Raw genomic sequence first — 20,125 nt, 5'->3', positions numbered from 1 at the left:
TTGAAAATATTTTGCCTTTTAATATTAGGTACCACTGCCATGAACTGGCCTAGAACTCTGTACTTTGTTATTTGGTTTCTCAGAAGCAGAGATCAGAAACACTTCCCTCTTTTCTAATACTCTAGCATCTAGGTTTAAGAATTTTATGTTTTTACTTTAACTCACAACAGCATTGCTTCTATCTGCCTCCTCTGTGTAATCCTTCCAGTAAGTGCACTAACAGTGTGACCTGCAGGCTGTCAACCAGATGATCATCTCTTAAGTCCTTACTTCATTTTACCACAGGAGCTCAGTCTACCATGTTTTGACAGACTGCTGGTATTAAACTGCTGGAATTGACCCTGCTCCCTTCATGGATCAAAGCAGGGGTTTTCACTTCCTTGTCTGTAGCTCTGTGATTCTGGTGTCTGTTTAGCATATGCTAGTGCCATATGTGAGAAAGGGAGGTGTTAGCTTTCCCCTCCTCTCCGTGCAGAACCCGGGGAGCTGCGGCTGATGCCTTGCATGCATGCTGCAATCCCTGTGTGATCAGAGCAGGCTGAAGGTTTGTGCTGCAATCTCACAGCCCTATAGATGGCTACTTCACAGCCCTGTCCTACTGTTTTCTTCCTTGTCGAGGGATGTATTTTAAAATCTTTCATACATTCAAGGGTGATTTTGTATTTCTGTTTGTTGCTTTGTTTTCTTTTTCTACAAGTTCATTAAACTGTGCTTTGAGCTACTTTGCAGTTATGTTAATTGCATGAAGCTGACTTATTAATATAGAATTGGCTGAGGAATCAGTCTGTAATGATGATTCAAACCAGACATCCTTCAGAGTTCCTTTTTGTCTTATCAAAGAACAAATATGGAGGTATGGCAATAAAGGACATTTTTCTTTAACTGAGAGGACAGTATAGCAGAGGGAATGAACTTTGGTGGTGGGAGGGGGAGAAGAATGGTGGAGGAGATGAAGCTGCTGCAACATGCAGTGCTGAAATAAATGTCTGTCCCTGCTCTGAGAGTCAGCTAAGTTAGATAATCCATTTGCTTAGCAGGTTGCTGGCACTTAATGAAGAGAGTTCACAAGGGTATGGAAGGCCTAGTACAGTGCCACCAGCAATGAAAGGCCACCCCTCACTCACCTGGGGAAAAAGGGATTCAGTTTGAGCTGAGGGCTGGAGTCTAGATATTCTTCTCACCCCATCCCAGCCTGATTGACACTACTAGAGGAGCATGTGATGTTTCAGTTCTGACTTTGTCTGATGGGTGGTCAAAATACTTGTTTGACTGGTTTTGTTTCTTAAAAGGCACGTTTCTGAGTAGAGGTTCCTACCCCTGCTTAGAAGCAGGTGAAAAATGAAAAGTGTGGCTTCTGATAGAGAAGTGTCCACATAGGGCAGAAGGAGGAAACTTAGGGGATGGGGCTGTCATTTGTGTGCATGTCTACATATTCTTTCCCTTTGTTTTTTGTGCAGGTTTTGAGGGGTAACAAAATATTATGCATAACTTTTTGTTTTCTTTTGTTTTTGCTTTTGAGCTCATGAACACCACTAACACATAAAGTAAATGATAGTAAACTTTGTTGTAAAGCTCTTCATTTCAGGAGCTGCATAAATGCATTGTGGTTCCCTTTTTTTTAAAGTTAACTAAACTCTCACAGTCTAATAAGCAGGCAAACTGCCTGAAGTATGACTTTCATTTTCTTTGGTTTCCCTACACTTTCACTTTGCACTACTTTAGTGCAAATAATGCTTTGAAAAATATGTAGCAAAGCTTCTTTCAAATAGATCTTACAAATGATTTGACAAGAAAATCTCTCTCTGCACCATAGAAACTCTTGACTTCCATCAGTGGAAATTGTAAAATGATGATAATTATCTGGAACTTTTTGGCTGTGCCATAAGAGAATGATATGTCACCTCCTAATAATTTTATTTTCAACCTGATGATGGACTTTATAGACAAGAATATATCCTTACCATATGATGCATGTAAAGTAAATGATCATGTGCATGTATCCAGCTAGCTCTTATAACTCCTGAAATTGGAAATAATTGAAAAACACCTGTTCCACATCTTGGAAAAAAAATGTGTATCTGTAACTTAGATCCTAGTGAAAAGATCTTGATGTTCCTAAGGATCCTCTTCATTCAAAAAAGAAAAGCTAAATAGATTTTTTCTTTTTTGTGGGAAGTAGGTCTTATAAAAAGAAGATGGTTCTGATAAAAATCATGATGAATATCTTTCTATGACAATATAGGAACAAAAAAAAAAGCTATAAAATTCTAGGAAGAATAGTACATCATACCACAATCTTTTTTCTTTAATTATTTTATTTTTTAAAGTGTTTTAGATTAGTTTTTGGGCAGAATCTAACCATGAAAAACATATAAATTCTAATCAATTATTTGATTCAGTAGTACTTTGAAACTGTTGAAAATGTGTTTGCTAAGGTTTTAACATGTTACATGTTGTACTTGTGCATACTGTGCCCCTCCTATTACACCTGAAACTGGGGAGGGTGGGGCAGAGGAGGTGGAGCTGGACGTGGCAGGCAAATCTGTTAAATTAAAACTGCTGCAGCTCTGTGTCTGTTTGCAGCTATCTAAAAATCTTTGAAGTTAATGGGAAGATTTCCACTGATGGTATGTTGTGGACGGGGCGCTTTGTGCATTCTTTCTTCATTGTGTCCTTTTGTATTATTTACACGGTCAGTGTTCCTCATTAATTTATTGCCTCTTTTCTCATATCTGTTACAGGGCCAAGAAAGTACTGTTGATACTGAATGTACTTGTTGTCACAGAGTAAAATGATAATATTTTTTTTCAGGGCAGGTTGTTCTTCCATTTAGGTGCATTGGAATTCATGAAGATTTTAAAAATATGGATTAATGTGAGCCTGTGAGGTTCTAGGAGGAACTTTCTGCACTTTTCCTATAATAGTATAAATTATTTATTAGTCAACTGTAATAAAGCTGCAGTCTTTAGGCTATAAAAATAATGCTTGTCATCTGCTGGTTCTGGAAAGTTTTAACTGTTACCTGTTTTTCATTACTGTTCTTCCATCTGAACAGAAGCTCATATGTGTATTGAAGAAACCTGACCTTACACTTAAAAGAAGGAAAAAGTAGGGAAAACAAAACCTGGCCTATTGTCTTGTTAGATTTAGGATGTTTACTTTAAGAAAGTCCATATGACTTAATGAGCTGGCCCACATTTTAAAATTTTTCCTATCCTCCTTCCAACCATCACATGTGTGAGGATGTGATGTTTCATATGTGGTTCACGTGTGGTGCATGATCATGATTTTAGTATCTCCTTTTCTCATCACCAATTTTTTCTCTACTCTGCGAGATTCAGTTTTTTAGTCCTTTAATTGTGTATCTTTTGTTGGTGTGTGCTAGCTCTCATTTTGGTTATTAATTCATTAGTCTCCTGATAGAGAATGAAAAGTTTTTCAGTTTGAGAGAGCAGAAAGTAAAAACAAAAAAAAGGTTCGATTTGGGGAGACAGCCTGATGATCAGGGATAGATGGGATCTGTGAACCGTGGAAGATAAGAACTCAGAAAATGATGAAATTTGTAACCCTGCTGCATGCAGCATGAATAAGGTGTCACACTGCCCAGTCATAACCTAGAAGCACATTTTAGCAAATCAATATTTGGTAAGTAAGGGACAATTTTAAAAGAAATAATCTATTTGGTGGTAAAGAGTTTAAAATATTTCTAAAGACAATATATTCCAGGCATTATAAGTGCAATTTTAAATGTGTGCCTCATGATTCAGATTACTTTGCAAGCAACATGAAATGCATCCTTTCATATATGTCAGTCTTTAACAAAGCGCTGTTTACACCATGGATCAAATATGCAACATTAAAATTCATTATAGGCATATTACCCACTCTCATTATATGACAGAAGTGTGTCAGTGAAATTAGCAGCCACAAAAAAGACAAAGATTTTCTTACCTATTAGTTGGAAGGTAGCAGCTGTTTGAGTAATTCCACAGAGGGATAACAATGACCAACTGACTTGCACGTTTTAAAGAAAAAATGATATCAAATCCTTTGAGGATGCCATATGTTCTGGGCTTTGAGGCAGGCTGTGTACACCATCATAGCAATTAGACAGACTGGAGACTCTGCTAAAATTTTATCCAAAATGCCAGCAGAGAAGTATTTCTTGAGGCTTTTTAGTTGTGAACATAGATATGTTTATGCTTCCATTATTTATTAGAGGATAAGTTAGTTAAAGTGTAGAATTTTTTCCCAATAACTTCCCATGGAAAACTATGTATAAATAAGCGGTCTGGTGTGGGGTTTGGGTTTTTTATTTATTTTCCGATTTAGTTCTTCTTGAATTTATTTAGGCTTTTTAAAGTTATGTATGGTGGTTATCCTTTTGCTTACAGAAGAGACTGTGAAATAATGTTGCTTAGAATAATTCTCGCCTCCTTTGTTATTTGTGAATGGGGTCTGAAGGATGCCAAGTCTTCTCAAACAAACTTGGTAATTGCCACCGAGAGTTGGGCCATTCAGATGATCAATGGATCCATCTGTGTGTTCTGTAGTTTGGTATTGAATTTCTGTAGTTTGATGTGACTTGCCAGACCTATTGTGATTTAGGAAAGCTTGTACTGAGCAGTTTACCCAAAGTGGGCACATACAAATAACCTGTGCTGATGCTGTGGAGATGGGTCACCCGCCAAGCTTCGCTGGCTAAAAGGAAGATGCCTGTATCAGAGAAGATCTATTTGGAGCCATTAGGAAGCAGAAAGGTCTGTTAGCTGAAACTGCGGTGAAGATGTGTTGAGCCTGTGCAACACAGTCTCCAGAGACCCACCAGGACACATAAGTCTCCATTAACAAGCTGAGAGATGGTTTGTCTGTGGATACCCAGTACTCAGAGCTGCTTTGTCCATTTTGATGCAAGGCCTTTTCTGCTGTGCAGGTTGTATTATTTCTTTGCCTAATAACTGTCAGTAGGATCCACACTGGCACTTTACTCTTCTTCCAGTGTCTTGGACCTGTTTGGCAGTTCACAAAGAGCCTTTCTGACTCTACAGGCATTTTGGCATCCAGCTTTTCTTTTATTTAGAGCACCAGCCTTGTACATGTACAAAAAAGCTCCTCAGAGCTTTATAATTCCAGGTCATGGTGCTTTCTAGTGCAGCATTGCAGTATTGCTGTATTGAGAACTGCAGTTCCCGGGTCCCCTTGTAGTCCCTCTCCTCCCCCTGACCCTCATCCAGAGCTGTATTGAATCCCCAGATTGATCTCTGAAGTCAATAGAATTATTTAGGTTTGCTGTTAGATGAAGTTGGGGATTACGAAGAAAGCAGTATAACCAAAGGCTTGCCTAAGAGCCAGTGCAAAACTACGAGCATGGAGTATGGAGAATTTGAGGTCTGAGATTTTATGACCTGTTAGATTTAATATCAGGAAGAGAATGTAAAGGAATGATAGATCCTGTGTTTTTCTGTGATACAGTGAAAGAATATAAAAATTGAATCAATAGTGACCATCCAACTCTAAAAGCAATACAATATGAGGGCTAATTTATATAGTTGAGAGTAAAAGGGAACTTTCTGAATGGTTTAGGTTTTGGTTTTATGTTTTGGGGTAATTTTACTCCATAGAAACAGATGTTTGAAACTGTGAAGCTTGCCATCACAGACCCAATACTGATTGGTTTAAATGAGCATGTTAAGTAATGAGGCCACAGTTATGTGGTGAATACAGTTTTAAACATACTTCTGTAGTTTATCATGCTTATTCTGCTGAGGTACATGTATTATACACACTGCATAAACTCAGTAAGTAATCTCTACTTAAGATACATAAATTAATTTTGGGTTTGTTTTTTCCTTTGCTTGTTTAAAAGAAGCATCAAGTAACGTTTGAAAAGCTTGGTATAAGAGTGTCATTTTCTACATGACCTTAGTATTATACACCCAGGTATTTATGTGCTATAAAGGGATGAAAGGGAAGCTTCTTTCCTTTATTTATACATTAGGAGTTTCTGTATTTTCTTCCCTGCCTCTCAGATGTTGTGAGCATTTCTGGAAAAGCCACAGACTGTTGGTGACTGGGGACATTGTGGTGTCTCTGGATCTGTCTCCATGACTGTGGTATCAATTCTTAAGGGCTCCTAATAGTCAGTCAGGCTGAATCAAGCAATCTGCTATTACTTGCCATTCCTTTGAAATGCCTTTGCCGCTGCTGTGGAAAAAATACAGGGATGCAGACAATCCTTGAGCACTGGCATTGCTATTGCCTGCTTTATCAAGCCATAGCAACCACAAGGATAGGATCCTGGGGCATCTCCACTCTGAGGGTGCTCAGAGTTGCTGCCATATTTCAGCCAAAAAAACACCTGACAGGAAGGGGGTGGCAGGAGGTGTTTGCTCTCAAGGAAAAATGCAGTCCCAAAGGGAAGGGGGAGGAAACAAAAATCCTCTCTGTGCTGGAGGCATTGTGAAGTGAGAGGATTTCTTCCCAAAGGGATTTCTTTCCTTTTAGGGAAAGGTTATTGCTGTTTGTCTCAACAAAATGATGGTGGGCTATCACTTTTTACTTAAGGTGTTATTTGCCAGTTATACATCAGTCATTTTCATCCTCAGGAAATTGCATGCAGTCACCTCTTACTCTAAGTCATGGACCCAAAGCAATGTAGGGCAATCTGGTAAAAAGGATTATGTTTAGGTATTGTGATATCTTCTTTGTTACACCTGAGAGGCCTTTCTTGCTGAAATTAAATGTAATTGAAGTTGCTGCCTGGATACCTCACAAGCACTGTGCATCAGGCTGGGAGGAACTGCCTGCAGCACTGCTGGTAAAAGGGGTGTAGGGGGAATTTTGGCAGCTGGGTCCATACACAGCTGGGATCTGGGAGTCATATTTAGGGAAAGAGATTTGTACAGGGCTGCTGGGTAACTGGATTTGGTGAGGCCCTTGACTTCAGCACAGCCTACAGTCATGCTTTACTTCTAGTCTGGAGAGCCAAATGTAGCCCAGGATCCTTTAAAAGTGAGCAATCTTTAAGAAACTGAGTGAATAAGCACATAAAGAACTTAATTGTCTCCCGTTTTACCAGGTGACTTGTACAGAAGCAGGACTGTATAAGTAAGTAGCTGGAAGGGACTTTGCTTATTCTAATAAACCCAAGGGAGAAGGAGGTGGTTGTCAGTACAGGGGAAGGGGACAGACACAGCTGGGCACACATCTTATTCTGCATAACCACTGTGTTGCTTCCAACCCTTCCTTAAAAGTTCTGCTCCTTTGCCAAGAGAGTCGAATAAACCATATAATGAATGAAATAATAAAAAAAAACCTGTCAGTATCCAAAAACAGTAGCAAATGAATATAGAGAGAGCTGTACCTGTACAAATCTAGGTGGAGGTGAATAGGAATAGGCATAGCATACATGTAATATTATCAGAGAAGTTTATGATTTGAATTACAGGGTAATGGTGAGGTATATACAAGAGACAGCATTGGAGTTCAATGTGTTGAATCTTGTAATTAATCTGTAAGATTTTTTTTCCCTAGGATTTTTAATAACTTGCAGTGTTTTACTTTTGTTGCTCTCTACATCTGCTGCTTTAATTGCGACAGCAGTTTATACTGCATATAAAAGCATTAAATGTTTTTGCTCTTACAGTGTTTGCTATTGACTTTACATATGCTTCTCTATATAAAACAATTAATTTCCTAATATATCAATAGAAAACTCTGTTCAAAAAGCAGACTGAATAAATGGTCTAGTATTTTAGCACTTATGGATGCCATTTCATTTTATCTCACTGTGAACTGACAGGTTATGACAGGCAACTGAGAACAGAATGCAGTTCAACTTCTTTTGTGCCAGTGATATGTCTTTTAAGAGGTAAAATACTTTAATTAAAAGACAGTTGAAATCTTAGCTTAAATTTTCCTTGATGTGTCAGATTTTTTTTGCTGCAGTCCTAACCGTTACTATTCTTATCTTTTTATGTCTATTTAAAAAAAAATATTTTCATAGAAAGCATCTTTTTTAAAATTTCATTCTAGATATTATGTCTATTTACTGATCTCAGGAAGCAAAAAAATATCAATAATAATTCCCTGACTACCTGTTCCTTGTTTTAAATTTAAACTAGCTTAAGTTTGGCTTTCTCTTGCACATGTTTAAAGCAAAAGCTTAGCACTAGGCAGTCTGATCATAAATTCATCATTATATTATTTTGGTATTGTAGCTGGACATGACTACTGTAAGAATTATTATATATTTTCTAAAATTTTCATATAAATTAGAAGGTTTATGAAGGAGCTCAATTTGTTTTTGATGTCACATTTTAATTTTGTTCTCTAAGAATAATTATTTTTAAAATGTTCTTTTGCTGTGGGACAGGTAATCTTGGCGCTAAGCACTATAGATCACCCTCTTTGTGTCATCTACTGACAGCCATGTCAGGCCTCTTTTCTCTCAGTGTCTAGATTGATCCTTTCCTCAGGTCACCCATCATCTTTCTTTCTCTCTTTTTATGTCTGAGAAACAAAAGAAGAGGGGAAGAAAACCCTCAAACAAAGGAGGAGCAAGAAGGCCAAGACTGCAGTGAAGAAAGTGGGTAGAAATGCAGCGGGAAGGGCAGAGCAGGCTTCTGACAGTTTGTCCTAAGAGACTATTCCAGCTCATTTTCACTATCAGAGCCAATAAAAAAGTGGTATCCAGATTTCAGGGAGTCAGGTTTTCCAAGTGTCTGTTTATCCCATTGTCTCCTTCCAAGCAGTGGCCTTCTCACCTTTGCAAGAGACCGGGACTGTGTGTTTAGCTGCCTCCTATGGACTTGCATCTGACAGCAAATAAACCTGGCCATCACTATTACTTTATGTATGCATCTTTCCTTTAACAAGGTTTGCTACTGGGTTTGTGGACAAAAGCCCAGCTACCCATGTTCTGTCTTTTCACTGGCTCTTTGTGTTTAAGCAGAGAAGTGTTTCTGAAGTAGGCAGCTCAGACATCAGAAAAAATGACACTGGTGATAGAATTGCTTCAGCTGCAGTGGAAAAGATCATTGTACTTTGTTTTGAAAGCTACAAGAACAAAGAGCGCTTTCCCTCTAATAAGGCCTGTGGCTCCTTCATTCCTCTGCACATCATCACAGAAGGTCAGGCAAGACAATGCAGTGGTTACTTCTCTGGGTCTTTGATAGTTCTGTCACCTTGGTTTCTAGAAATTGATGAGTCTGGCAGCTCATTCATTTTTGGACACTTTAAAAGACACTGAACATTTGTTTTAGTGCCCTGTTCTTCAAAATCTTAGGTGACTTTTGAAGGTGACTACAAGGAAGATGAGTAGAGTTGCTTCATGCAGCTGAGTTTTTCAGCTGTTGCTTGATTTAATAGCAAGAAGACGTGGACTTTGTACATGATTTCTTTCCTTTTGCAGATGAGAAGACAGTGTAGCATTGCCAGCTCCCAACTTCCTCTTGAACTATTGAAACTTTTCTTTTCTTTTGAGCCTATAAAATTCTGCATGCCCAAGATACTCTCCCTACTACTAGCCTTGCAATTAAAGAATTTGAAAAGAAAGAAAAGTTAACATCTCAAAGCTTGTGAAGTCCTCCTTTTGGCCCTGGAATACTATTGTGGGAGCTTTGCTTTGGTTTCGGATTCCTAGGAAACTCTCTACTGAGAATGCTCTGTGGCTTTTTTAAAGTAGCATAAGAACTCATCTTTCAGCAATAGGTTAAGAAAATTCTGAGCTCTAGCAATTTCCATCTTAATTTTCCCTGAGATTTCTTTGTTATTAATTTATTGAGTAGATTTGTTTTTCTTGATCATTATTTTACCAAAACCTTTTGTGCTGGCAACTTTTGCAGCTGCTGCCAGTGAGACTCCTGAAAGCTTTAACGCTTTCTTGGCTGCTAGGAAATATTTTTGGTTAATGGCTATGGTAAAGGTGTCTTGGACTTGAGGTTACAATTTCAGAATGTGTGTGAAGATGTTGCTATCAGGGAGCCTTTGATAAAATGCTTTTGGCTGAGGAAAGAGCAGGTGTAGGTAACTATGCCGCAAGGCAAGAGAAGGACCATGTGAGCTCCTGGAGCTCCTCCTCATTTATGTTGTGCCATTCTGTGGTTTTGCCCCATCTCACTTGGGGTCAGGCAAGGGGATTCCTGGCCTGGTTTCTTTTCTGCCAGCATAATTCAGTGTTACAGCAAATAAGTGTTAAGCCTACATCTCTGAGGTGTCAACTGAATGCTCTGAAGGCTCTTTATCAGTTTGAAGATGGTAGAAATGTTGTGTGGAGAGAAAGGACTTGTTGCTCAGTTGTTGTTTCATTTGAAAATTTGATCTGTATCGGGGCTGTTCCCAGCAAATTTTAAATCTCACCAACATAAGAAGCAAGTATGGGACCTGGAGGGAGGGTATCACTAAGCATATGTGTGTGCGTTAGGAAAGTGGTTTCAAAACCATTTTGCCTCTGTGTTTTCTGATAGATTATTGCTAACTCTCTGAACAGCTTGTATGGGGAGGGAAGGGAGCAGACTATGACAAACAACTAGTGGCAAGTAATTTTTCTTTGTGTCAGTAAAACTGAGTAATAGATAATCTTTTGTGAGTGGTTGGTTTCTAGTGTGCATTTGTTATTTTAATTAACACTTTTTTTAAGCATTAACAAAACCCAAAAGATCCTATTGATGTCCAGGAGAGGCATAAACAGGGACAAACCAATTAATCCTAATCTTGCCCATTGTGAAAGATTTTATATATAGTCACTGTGATCTCTACTCTGACTTTTTAATCCATGGTCCTGAAAGGTGGATAGCAATTCTTACTGTTCCAGAATGCTTCTCTAAATCCATATTGATAAATCTTTTGCAAAGGTTCCCTGAGAACTTCCTCCTGCCAGACTTCTGTAAGTCTCTGACTCGCACAGGTATAATCTCTGAGCTACCTATAGCAGGTGTCAGCATTGTCTGCATTTATTGTTGTGTAGTAAAAATGTAAGAAATGTGATTACAGACTTCCCCAGTGCTGGAGGGTGTGTTAGCTATTTCCTTGAGCTTTGCAGGCAGGGGTAGGTCAAATGTAGCTTTGTTGGAGTTTAGATTTTTTGGGTTTAGTTTTGTTTGGTTTTTGAGTTTAGGAGATATGTATGGTTTGCTGTATTGTTTGTTTTTGGTTTTTTTTAATAATGAAGAATTGAGTAGCAGTATGGAAGCTGTTTAAACTCCAGCTAATAATTCAGGGGAGAGCACATCCTATAATTTCCAAAGCTTATAACTTATCTGAGGGTATCCAAATTTCCTCTGGTTATGTTGACTTGGGATCTCTTTGGGATCCTTGTAAATGCTGTGTCATTTCTATTGGTATGTGTCAGGGTTCTGGTTTTTGTACATTCATTATCACCAGTTACATTAGCATTTAAGCAAGTTTGTCAGATGGGATGGAAGGACAAAAGAAAACATGTAATGTGTTTCTTGTTCTATCTTGCCCTCTGTAGGGGTAGCACATCATGGATTTCATTCAGGTTCATTTGAATGCTAAAATCTATGTCTTGGTTTGATAGAGATAGTTAAGATATGTTAGCTTAGCTCCCCAGCTGAATGCAGGGATGTTTCTTCTCATGCAGTAGAGGAAAACAATTTTTTCTTTTCCTAGGACAGAAAAGGGAGATATAAACATTAGAAAGCCTGTGAAACAGATGGTGATTTAACTGGTAAAGTTATTACAGATAGGATGGCAGTCATTCAGACAGAAGATGTGCAAATCATAATAGCTTCTCAGGTGCATATGCATGATACGAGCTGTGTTAACAGAGCAGGTCAAGCAATCAGTTTTACATTCATATCCTGAGCCTCAGTCATTTTTGTTAGATCACTCTCCTGTGAGCTGCTTATTCTGTCAGGGCATGGAAATTTATTCTCAAATGAAGAGCATTTGTTTGGCAAAAGAAACAGGAAATTCAAACTGGTTTGACCTGTTTCTGGATGACCAAGATAAAACTACTTTTAGTCTTGTTGGGATATGGTGGCAACTTATTCTTTAAAACACAAATGGAGCTTTTAACTTTAGTAAGGTAACAAAAATATTGCAGGTGTTTTTATGTGGGAAAGAATATCCATAATATTTTCCCACTGTTCTTTCATGTTTCTAAGGTGCTTTTCATTAGAAATACCCTAGTTTTCTTTTTAAGCTTTTATGTATAGGTATGGACCTGCCTATTTTGTCATTCTCTGTAGAATCTATTCATTAGCACAATGTCATGTAGATGAGTCTTAAAGTTCTCTGGATAAAGAAAGAAAAAGAACATTTCCAAACACTGAAACATATATAAATGGATGTGCCATCATCTCCTTGAAAGTGCAGCAAGCCTGCAACAGGAACTTTGATCTTTTGGACCGTTCTTATTATCTCTTTGGAGTGTCAACATTCAAACTGTGTGATAAAAATGTCAGTGGCAATCTTATCCATTTTTGTGTTGATCACTTTCACAGAAGTATTCACCAACTGAGCCTATTTCTCATGCCCAGGTCATATTTGAAGCACTAAATCCTTCATCCATTTTTTTCTGTGCAACTGCCAAAATTTCCTCTTGCTACAATGATGTTGACGATCACTCTTAAAACTAAAGTTATTTAATACAAAAAGTAAACCAGGTGTGTTTTAATTTGAGTATGAAGTTCTGTCTAATTTCCTTTTTCCTTTTAAAAAAGGAGACTAGCAATGATCTCTGTGATGAAAGTAAGTTGAATTTCATACCAGGGAATATTTTACTGAAAGTCTCTTCAACTCACAGTTCAATAAAGATTGTCAGTCACTGTGGAAGTATTTCCAATCTGTCTAGTAAACTACCACAATTATAAAAGACTTCAAAAAAAAAAAAAACAGAGCAGCAAATATTTAGTCAAGTTCAGGGTCAAACCGACAGGTGAGAGCATCTCAGTTTTAGAGCAGCCGATGATCTAGAAAACCTGAGCAAGGCTTAGCTGTGTGGGTGCCAGGATCCATTTGAGTCTTTGCCTTCTCAAATGCCAGCCTCTGGTAGGGTTTTGTTAGTGCTTCTAGCTTTGACATACCACAGACACATGGCAGAAACACAAGCAAGAGCAGCTTCCTCGCCTGGGAAATAATTCTTCTGTATTTCAGGACTGAAAGCACCAAGTGTTCAGGAGCTCCAGTAACCCTGCCTGTGCCATGGTGCCCCTCTAGCTAGAGGCAACCACCTGCAGGGGTGGGAGAGGAAGAGGCACTAGAGGAGGCTTAGGACAGTTAGCAAGCTGCCTAGGACTTTTATCTGAAACAAAATAGTTACCTGTGGAGGTGACAATGATCAGCAAAAGTGGCAAAGGAAGTGTGACTAGAGGAGGCTTCCACTTAAATAAGTGGAAGTCAGCAGATCAAAGATGTAAGTAAAGTTAGCAGAAGCAAAATGGAAATTATCTGCTTTTTTCTCCAAACAGTGCATAATTTTCATGTTTTATTTTGGAAAAGAGCTAGTACGTTATTGTAGGACCAATAAAATAGGTAGATTTGATCATATAGAAAATCTATTATGTATGTTCTAAAAAGAAAGATCTAAACAAGGCCTCAGTAAGACAATAGAACACATTTTACAGAAAATATAAATATTTAAGGCTTGAAAATAATTCAAAGTGGGATAAATGCTAGAAAGTTTTACTAAACGTGCATTGTGCCAGGCAGAATTGTCTTTGCCAGGCATTCATTGTCTTTGCTAAAATGAATGAATTTCTAGACCAAAGATGTCTGGTTTACATCATCTGACTGTACTGGATATCTGGTAATTAATGTCTGGATATTAGTAGTCGAAAGTGGAAAACTGAGGATGTGCATAAGTAATTGATTAGCTAAATGAAAGACAGCACTCGTTAGTGCTGAGTGAGAAAGTACAGGGTTGTGTAGGTATCCCTGCTGGAGTTCTTGGAGGATGAGTTTTGTGATCAGTCTTGAATTTTTCAAGTGACTTACTTGGACACTGAAAATGGGAGCAAGTTGATGAATTTTTCTCATGAGAAGGAAGAGAGCTGATTCAATTAGTTGATCACTGAATGACTAAGTCACTGTTATTTTACATCAGCTGGAAAGGGAGATGGAAAATCATTCGCCTTTGATTCTGCCCCACTATTTTATACCAATTAAAGCATGTGTTTAGTTCTTTGTGACCTAAACTGCAATCATAACAGATCCTTTCCTTTTGCCAATAAGAACCTTGCAGGTATGCAAAGACATATCTTGAATACTTTGTATTATGTGCAAATGAACCCTGCAGTGCAGTCGTATGAGGGAAAAAAAAGGGACAGGAAAGTGTTTTGGGAGACTTTACCCTGTATGCATGATGGCAGGAAGAAAGGATTCTTCTGCAAATCAAGCTGACTACCTCAGGTTTGACACAGTGCTGAGTGGTTTGCAATGCGAGCTTGCACACCTCTGCAAACAAGAACATTTTTCCTGTAGAATCAATTTGTGAGAACAGATCAGAGAGAACTGGAGAGAAATGGTACAAAGGGGAGCCCGAGAGAAGAGTGGTGCAGATAAGGAGACAGAAGGAACCAGAATATCAAAAAGATGGAAGGGAGAATAATATAAAGATGAGCAGGGATAAGGAGAGCAGGGGATGAAAAATAGAGAGGGCATGAGGGAAGGCAGGCAGAGGAAGGTGTGAATGGATGGCAGTAGGAGCTGCTGAGAAAAGGCTCATGTGCACTGCAGCAGCAGAGGAAGATGCAGGATGGATGCACGTACTGGGGGGAGGGGGAGAGGCAGTGAATACTCTCAGCAGGAGGGGGAGAGAGATAGATGGCAAACATACACAGAGGAGTGGTGGGGAGAAATAGTGGATGTACACAGCAGGGAGAGAGCAAGTGAGAGAGAGAGGCACAGCAGATGCACACAGCAGGGGGGAAAAATGCATAGAATGAGGAGGGGGGCAGCACAGGGAAAGTATCAAAAAGCCTCAACAAAATTTAACAATAAAAGAATAAGAACCAATAAAATTATTGATTTGAACATTTATCATGATTTAACACAGGAAATCAAGAAGAGAATTGAAGAGAATTTACATCAGTTAAAAATTTTAAGCGTTTCAAATGTTAATAGCGTTTGGTTTGGAATAAGACTATGCTTGACGTAATGAATTCCTCTTTGCATTTGCAGTGAAGCAGATGTCTGCTTTCTGTGTCTGACAGGGGACCCAATCCATTGCTTTTTGACGTCAATAGGACCAGGGCTTTTTCAAGGGCACGCATTTATCTTGTCAGTGTGGTCTAACCAGCCAGCCTCGCTTCACTGCTCTGGTCTCACACAGGTGAGGAAGGTGGGTGGGAGGTGTTGTCACCTAAACTTTCCGAAATCTAACAGCTGTCACATGCTTCTCAGTACTCTTATGCATGTTTGGGCACTGATCCCTGATACTCAGTGCATCGTGCACTTGAGGGGAGGTTGCTGTGATGTGCCTCTGTGTGGCTCATTGAGGTGTCTGGCACCAGTCTGGCGGCACAGACAAGGTTAGACCATCTGGATAAGTATAAAGCAGCATCAGTAAGAGAGCAGTCAAATGGTGAAACAGGTAAAGGAGCAGTTTTTGGAGGATCCCTTTTTCTGTTCACATGTTAAACGATGGGTAACTTTTCCCAGATTCTGTGGAAAACAAACAAGAAAGCTCAAAAAAATTTTATGAGCAAAACAAACTCCACTTGTACGGGTACAGAGAGAACACTGCCACTGGAGTGACTTTGTTATTACACCTGTAAAAAAAGTTACTTCTCTGTGACTGAGCTGGCAATTCAAGGAAAAAAAAAAAAAGGCATGGAAAGTTGGTGCAGCAAAGGTGTGAAAAACTGGAGGTGGAAGATACTGCTTCTTAACAAAGCAAGGTTTACTCTGGAGGAGAGGGAGTGTCCCAAAAGTGTGGATGGACATTTTGGTTTGTTTTTGTAGGTGGAATCAAAGGAATGTACTGCACTTGGGCATCAGTATGGGTTGTTAGGAAAGTCTCTTTCTACTTCAAATGGTTTATAGCCCCTAAAATGATTTATTGCCATTGCTTCAAGGAGGGCTCTACATGATGCTGCTAACATGCTTTTGAAGGGAGAGGTACCAGTGTCCAAATTCAAGGGACAAAGAGAGTACAGCCAATGTCCCCTGTACAGCCAATGTACAGCCAATGTATCCATGCACACACCTTTGATCAGGGAATGGGAATGTGAGGTTTATATATCTTCAATGAAAAGTAGAATAGTGATTGGATTACTTTAAGGTGGAAATGTGGTAGAGGACATGCTCAAAAAACAATAGCTGTTTTTATTCATACCATCTTCCTCCCCTCTGAATTCTTGCTTATTCTGAAAGCTCACGGAGAAAAGATTTTTTCAATTTTCATTTAACCTCTGCAATATGTTCTGTGCTTGCTGCTGTCCTCCTACAGTGTAAGGAGCTTCATGGGGTGCTGTGCCCTCTGGCCAAGCAGACACAGCAAAAAGAGAGACAGGGTGGGTGAAATATGTGGGTTTCAAGAGAGAAGATGTATATGTCAGAGACTGATATCAAAATGCCAGTGTTGTAGATCATACTGAGAAACTAGGGAGTTCTAGAAGGGTCTGCTTATCTTGTCCAACCTTGGAAGGATCTCACTGCCCATTTCCTTCTGCCATGGTGAAGCCTGTTGTGATTTGGCAAGCAATGTGGAAAAGCAGGGAGGGAGTCTCCTGCTGAAATGATTCCTTGTCTTTTTGTGCAAGTGGAAGCAGAAGTAAATGTGGTGTGGTAGGACTGATGCTTTCAATTAGATTTCAATATGTGTGAAAGGGCAGTTCAGAAGCAAGCTGGCTGCTCTGCTTCTGTGTGAGTTGATACCTGCTCTGAGGGTCTCAGTGATCTTAGTGTGAGTGCTGTGTGTATTAATTGCCTGTAAACACTTCCATCAGTCTTCTACTAGCTCAGTATGATGAGTTTATGCTCCTTCTTCTGAACTGGATGAATAGTAGGTTTTTTCCTAAGCACTGCTGGAGTGGGGAAAGGTTCAATCTGAATTGCTGTCACAGCTATCTCCATCCTCAAAGGCTCTGTTCTCTGGTAGCATCACCCAAGGCTTCTCTCATTCTGTGCCCTCATGCTGTTTTGAATACAGCAGGGCATGGCTCAGTCACCTGAGTGACCAAAATGAATGCTGATGACTAAGAGCTCTCTCTTGCACACTTCTGCAACCACATTTTCATAGTGCTGCTGGGGTTGAGGCAGAGGGAGGAACTTGCACTACTCCTGGGACTGCTGTGAAAAGCTGTCTGAAACTGATGGGAAGATGTGTCTTTAAGCTGGGCCCTTAAAAGACTAAATAATTACTTTTTAAGTGGTAAAAATAGCTAGAGTATTAATATTGTCTCTTTCTGTGTTGGTAGAATAAGTTTTGTCGCTCTTCTTAAACGCTTTAAATTTCTACATTGTTTTCAAATGTAAAAATCCTGTAAAAGTCCAGGTGTGCACGTGGGACTTGGAAAAAAAATCCCCCTCTGCATTCTGATAAAACTGGTTTGTGGCCAGGGTTAGCCTGGGAAAGCAAGGGTTATCTTGGGCAATTCAAGTGTGACAAGACAAGCTGAATCTTATTATCAGAAATCCAACAGCAACAACAACAAAAGAATAAAATACAGGGAATCAGTAAATGGTGGTGATTTAAAAAAAAAAATACCAACCAAACAGTAGATAGAGCTTCAGTAGGCCTATTATAAAAGCAAAAGCTTAGCTGATAGTATCAGATGGGTGACAGCTGATAACTCCGTGAAGGGAATGCTGCCACTACACAGAACCCATGTGTGACTGTTGTGGGGACAGGAGCACCATTTGGCTTCAGGTACCACGACTGCTCTGTAATTCTCTGATGGAATCTCTGCTTTTGAATAACTCTTAGTTTAGTTTCTTTTAAGATATGCTTATATGTCAATAGCACAACAAAGTATTTTGTGATTTATATTCTCCTGCATATGTAAATAACACCTCAAAAACCCCGAATCTTGTTTATGAAGTGACTGCTGTGAAGATTTAATTCTGGAGGGACAAGCTTTAATAATACCTATAAAATACTAAAACCTTTCTCTTTTTTATCAGCTTCCCTATTGAAATTAATTTTGCAGAATATCAAATTAGGTGCTGTTTGTTTAACTACTTGAACTGTAGGGGTTACAAGCCAGATAAAGAAAAGTGTTTTGAATATAAAATAGTAGAAAATTAAGTCATTCAAAAATGAGAATGAAAACTGTGAGAAAAGCTCTGTCCCCTTTAGCTCTGATTAGTGACTGCATGATACTTAAAGGGATAGGCTTGAATATTAATATGGTTGATGTGTCCTGTCTTCAATCTATTCTATAAAAATTAGAATTAGGTGCAAAGCATAAATCACCTCTGATCCTGTAATTTCATACAAAATCTTTGGCTTTTTTGGGGTTTAGAATTTATTTTATTTTTTTTTAAGCATGTATGTTGCTTGTTTTTAACTTCAGCATTAGTGTTGTTGTGATTTAAATTATCCTCCTCATATTCAGAATGAAACTTGAGGACCTTATCTAGATGTTGATTGCTGTTTTGCTGATTTTTGTTCAGGACTGGGTAGTGCGCAGACATTATAGCCTCTTTTGGCCTGTCAACAAGCAGAGGAAAAAACATATAATTCTCACATATGATGAAGGACTGGAAGGAAAAGACAGAGAGCAAAAAGTAAAATGGTAGGTAGGGTAAAGAGAGGAGTGCAATGCAGCTGAATTTCAGTGCATTTATGCAGCACAAGTTGGGACTTAACACAGCAACGTGACAAAAATGTCAATTATGACCATTTCACTGCTCTGTTGCTAAAAGGAATGGCCTTCTCAGCTCTTGATATATACCAATATCTTGATTTCAATTGTGTTAATGAAGTTAAATTTAGGTAATGTCATAATTACAAATGTATTAAAAAGAAAGAAAAAATGAAAAGTTTATACATGCTCCTTCAGACCTATCTCACCATTGACAGTTCAAAACAGAACATAGCATGCAATTTTAAAAGTATTTTTTACTTCATTATTAGTAAGGATTTTGTTAGTCTATATTGACATCAATTAATGGCACAATTTGCGCAAAAAGTGTCTTAATGACCTTATTTTAAAATACTGTTTTGGATATGTTTTTTTCCCTCCCCTCCCCCCAAACCAATATTGTTTACAGATTCTGAGAACATTTTTCTATTCTATTCATTTTTATATAATTATATAATTATTTATATAATAGTAATAATAATTCATTTTTTTCTCCATCTAGTAATTGTATTCAATCAGTAAGATCTTTCCTTTCTAATGTCTTTGTGTCTAGGGGCTTAGTGTGTGAGGGCATGATGAGAGAATTCAGTGCATCTTCTTCCTCTCTTTATTGTTTTTCTTGTGACAAATCTTTAACAGACTCTAGAGAAAATCAGTGTATTTGAAAAAAAGAAAATTAGACATCCCTTCCCCTAGGATTTTTTTAGAAGATGGATACAATATTGACTTCCTGATAAATGTTAAATAGGAAAAAAACATTTTTGCACTCTTAGGAATGCATGTTGTCGATGTGATTTGCATTAGACTGGAGTAGGATTGTAGCAATATACAGTATTTAGTATTCCTCAATTAATGGCTTACACCATATTGATGTATCACATTCAGTTCTCAACAGCTTTCTTTATTTCCTAAATGTACTTCCATTTAGGAAATGAGTTAAAAATAAATATGACAGTTACAGATAAGATAAAACTCTGACTACAGGCACATTTGGAAGAGTATATGACAATAAAGTAATCTGTTAGTTGGGAGAAATTCTCCCTACTCTGTTGATGGACACCTACTTGGGTCCTCTCTTGAAAGATACTTATGATGGTCTGGGAAGAAGAGGAGAGGCCCAGTGCAATGCATGGCTTTTGTGATGTCTTGTGGCAATCAACTCTTTGAACTAAATTTGTATGGTAAAAGCAAGAATTTCTTTTCAAGAGGCTGAAAATGCATTAACACATTCAAAAATTGCTTTTTGTTTGTGTTGTGAGAAGAATTAGCCAATCATTTTTACTCTACACTATGTGTATATTTATTTATTTAAATATTTTTGCAGATGTACATCTTAGGATGAACTGAAGTGA

The 20,125-nt window shown here is 38.4% G+C and overlaps 1 long non-coding RNA gene across 1 annotated transcript in view; it reads left to right on the top strand.

The window, feature by feature from the left end:
* Positions 1-2,574: 2,574 nt before the first annotated feature.
* Positions 2,575-20,125, top strand: part of LOC111937354 (uncharacterized) — a 35,729-nt gene continuing 18,178 nt past the window's right edge. The window contains exon 1 of the long non-coding RNA XR_002868571.2: positions 2,575-2,627. This is a non-coding gene — a long non-coding RNA (uncharacterized LOC111937354). The remainder of the gene's footprint in view (positions 2,628-20,125) is intronic.

This window comes from Cyanistes caeruleus, chromosome 4 (genome assembly GCF_971803275.1).
Source record: "Cyanistes caeruleus chromosome 4, bCyaCae1.hap1.1, whole genome shotgun sequence".
NCBI classification, from domain to species: domain Eukaryota; kingdom Metazoa; phylum Chordata; class Aves; order Passeriformes; family Paridae; genus Cyanistes; species Cyanistes caeruleus.
This window is presented reverse-complemented; position numbering and strand designations above follow the sequence as displayed.